The sequence below is a fragment of the Elephantulus edwardii genome, unplaced genomic scaffold (assembly GCF_000299155.1).
Source record: "Elephantulus edwardii isolate Elephantulus edwardi_28Jun2011 unplaced genomic scaffold, EleEdw1.0 scaffold00149, whole genome shotgun sequence".
NCBI classification, from domain to species: domain Eukaryota; kingdom Metazoa; phylum Chordata; class Mammalia; order Macroscelidea; family Macroscelididae; genus Elephantulus; species Elephantulus edwardii.
In genome coordinates, this window is record NW_006399899.1 from 2,620,964 (window position 1) to 2,625,392 (window position 4,429).

Consider the following 4,429-nt stretch of genomic DNA (forward strand, 5'->3'; position numbering starts at 1 on the left):
GCAGGATAGAGCAGGGTTTAGGGCTGTTGTGCATAGGGTCGCTATGAGTCGAAAACGACTCGACGGCACATAACAACAACAACAACATCTTGTAGACAGCATATTGATGGGGTTTGTTGTGTTTGGTTTTGTTGTTTTTGTTGTGTTTTTTTTTTATCCAAGCTGTTATTCTTTTTCTCTTCATTAGTACATTTAAACCATTCACATTCATTGTGATTATTGAGAGGAAAGGTCTTATTACTATCATTTTGCTGAACTCTTTTTGATGTTGTTGCTGGTTAATTTGGTCCACCCTGTTTTCTGTGGCACTTCTGTAAGGAGGATGTCTCTCAGTGTTTCCTTCAACACTGGTCTTATTTTTACAAATTCCCTTAGGTTCTGCTTCTCTGAGAATATCTTGGTCTTTCCTTCATACTTAATGGACATTTTTACTGGGTATAGTATTGTTGATTGACACTTGTGTTCTTTGAGTGTTTGATATATGACATTCTACTGTCTTCTTCTCACCTAGTTTTTGCTGAGAAATCAGCACTTAATCTTATTTGCTTTCCCTTATAGGTTACTCTTTGTTTCTCCCTAGCTGCTTTCAGAATTCTTTCCATATCTTCGGTTCTGGCAAATTTGACTATAATATCCTTTTGTGTTTTTCTTTTGTGGTCTAGTCTATATGGTGTTCACTCAGCTCCTTGAATATATATTCTCTCATTCTTCATTATTCCAGGAGAGTTTTCTTCTAGTAATTCTTCCCCAATTTTCTCAGTGCCTTTACTTATTTTTCTTGTTGGAATTCTGATTATATGCATGTTATTCCACTTGATGGTGACTCACATTAATCTTAGTCTTTCTTCTTTTTCCTTCTTTTTTGATTCTGCTTTTGGTTCTAGCAGATCAAGGCTGACAATTCTGTTTTCTTTTTCACTGGTTATGTCTTCCATCTCTTCAAGTCTGTTCATATGTCTCTCCAACACCCTGACAGGATCTGAAACATTGGTCCTCATATTTTGATTGTGGTTTCTTGTTTTTCCAGAACCTCTGCCTCATTTGTTTTATCTGAATTATTTTTGATTGTTTGGTGGTTTTTGTGAGTGTGTGTGGTTGTTCTTTTTTTTAAGTGCCTCTTGATATTTGCTTGCAATGTCCTGTGATTCTTCAAATTTGTCTTTGACCCATTGAAAATATTCAATCATTTTTCTTTTAAATTCTTTTTCCGAAAGTTTTATCAGACTTTTGGGCTTCCAGAAATCCATTAATACTGTGTCACTTTTGGGGGCTGACATCTTACTTTGAGTTTTTGTAGGGCGTGAGGTAGCCTGTGTCCTACATGACATTGCTATGGTAGAGGTTTTTCATGCCTGGAGTGATAGCAGATGCTTGGTCTAACATCACTGCTCCAGAGGAGGGTGGGGCAGCTACCCTGCCTGACTTTCTCTCAGAACTTTAGACTCAAGGGAAAATAGGCCTGTGAATTAGCATCTTAATCTGTCAGACAACTGCTGTAGCTAGGCCAGTCTATGGTGTTCCAGGCTGAAAACAGCTTACACTTTGGGAGGGGTGAGGAAATGAAATGGGTTCACCTGTGATATTGATGTATCCAGCACAGTTCAGAGTGGAGGAAGCATGTCATCCTCCAGGAATTATGGCTGGGATGTACAGGCTATGGGGCATTGTCCTCCACGTGGTGGTGTCAGGTCCTCCAGAGAGTGGGGGTGGAACTTCCAGGCACCAGGGGTGGGATTTCCACATGGTGGAAGAGGAACTTCCAGATGGTGGGGGTGGGACTTCCAGGTGACACGGCCAGAACTTCCAGGCAGCAGGCTAAGTATCAGGAAATGTGTCAGGGACTTATAGGTGGATGGCCAGTGCCCAGCTTCCAGACAGAGGATTGAAGCATGAAAGCAATGGAGTAAGATCCTTCAGGTGGCAGGTTCAAGGGTTTAGGTGGCAGGGCCAGGGAGCCTCCTGTCAAAGGGAGGATAGGGGGTCATCAGGCCGTGGTGCCACTGTCTATTGCTCCAGGCAAGAGACCAGTCCAGGAAACACTAAGAAATTTTTAAGGCAGGTACCTAGTTAATCAACTGGATACAGGGCATAGAAGCAACATGCATAGAAGCCAATACAACCTTTCTATACAGAGGAAAACAAGCAGAGAGATACGAAGTAACTTGTCCAAGGTCATACAGCTACAATATTAATAGAGCAGGATTCAAACTGTTGTCTGATGTCAAGACCTTCCATACATCTACGCTAAACTCAGCATGTGCAATCCCTGAACTAACTGTATCAGGATTAATTGAGATTCTTATTTAAAATGTAGATTATCAGATTCCACTTTGACCTACAGAATCAAAAACTTCATGTGGGGTTTAAAACACAAATTAATAAATTGATGGCAGGTATTTTTGTATTCCCAAAGAACAGGAAACATAATTTTGGAGGGAATATATACATGTTCAACCTTTATGTTCACCAAGCACAAGAACGGACCCTTCAAATCAATGGCAATTTCATATCAATTCTTCACAGTGGAATGAGAGACAAAATGAAGATCACAGGGGAGAAATACAGGAGGCAAGTTAAAGTGGGGAAAATATCAGAAATCATTTGCCTGGTTTTACAAACCCCATCTGCACCAAATCAGTGCAACTAACTTCATGAAAACAAATCAAGAATAAGTAAGTTTAGCAACTCAGCTTATAGAATATTATAAATACTTTTCCCTTATAACTCCAAGGAGAAAAGAATTCTTTGGGTAGATTCTTTATTTTAACAGACAAACAATTTAAGGCAGATCCTCTGAAACTAGTTTGAGCTGTAGGAAGAATCAAGTTAGATAATAAGAAGTTATTAAGTGTAGGTTCAATTCTGCCTTTCCACTTTTTCTCCAAATTGCTTTTCTTTCTCTTGTTCTAGAAAGACATTTTCATTTTACTCTTGTGTTTGCGTGTGTTTGTAGCTCCCCCCTCACAGAAGTAATGTTTTCTTTTTTTTCTTCACTGATTTGTGCTTTATTTATTATTATACTTCACTACCCAATAAATTTTTCCCTGGAAAGATTTTGTCTGTGTGTTGCAGCCTTACCTCTCTCCTAATCCACCACTAGGAGAAGACGGGCAGCTTACTCTCATTATTTTACTATCACTCTTGGCCAGAAAGATATGCATTGTCATGGCAATACCTCAGGGGAAATGACTATGAATGTGACAGTTTAGTACCTGACTAGCATGAACAACAGTAGGAACAACAATGCCTGAGTGTATAATTTTATCTTAAACCTACCAGTGGTTTTGTTAAGTGGTCCAGAATTCACTTTTTGCAGTAGCTATGGTCTCTTGAGCTAATAAAGAGCAAATAGAAACCCTTTATGCTCAAGAAATTCTGGAACTTTTAACTAGGTACACTGCAGCCCAAGACTATTAGAGAAACAATTTCATAAATTCTGGTAGCATAGACCCTAGCAAAGGGAACGCTGGTGTCCTAGTGGTAAGAATCTGCATTGCAATCCAAAAGGAACATGATTCAAGTCCACCAGCTGCTCTGAAGGAGCACGGTCAATTTTCTCCAACAAAATTTACTATCTTTGAAATCCCACTGGAGCATCAGCTATGAGTAATTTCCAACTCCATAGCACACAACAACATGCTATGTTGCAAACCAAAAGGTTTTGAGTCTCTGGTAGGTCTACCAGCTGGCCTAAAAGAGAAAGATGGGCAATCTCCTCCTTGGAAGTTGCTGACAGGTGGCTATGAGTCAGAATTTATTCACTAGAGGTGAGTAATATTGTGATGCCTCTTTTCTTTCAAATCTCATTACAAATACCACCACTAACTTCACTAATTAAAATTGCAATACACTCAAGGAAGGAAGACATTTTTTCATGTGGAACATATTCGGGGTCTTCTTTTCATTATTTGCTTCCTAGCAATTTAAATCATTGCCAACTAGGTCTCAATCAGACTTCTTGATTTATACCACTACTAAACAGGTATCTAAAATGCAAATATTTTAAATTCAAAAGGACTATATGCTCTGGTGGCCTAGTGTTAGGGATGGCATTGACAACCCAAAGGCAGGCAGTTTGAATCTACCAGCTGCTCTCAAGGAGACAGATGGGCAATCATCCACTATCTGATTCACAGACTCTGAAAATCCTCTAAAGGATTAGTTTTGAGTCAGTTTCCAACTAGATAGCAATGAGTCGACTGGCTGGTAAAGAATTTTAACAAGTAATGCTAGATTTAGGTTAGAATTTGGAGATCTGAAAAGCTCCGCTTCTCTCTCCTCCCCAATTCCAAAAAACTCTTTTTCCGGCAATGCTTCGAGGTGCGTGCACTGGCCAATGTGGCCTGAGGTTAAGGCTTTTGACTATGTGGATCACAACAAGCTGTGGCTAACTCTGAGAAGAATGGGAATCCCAGAACATTTGGTTGTG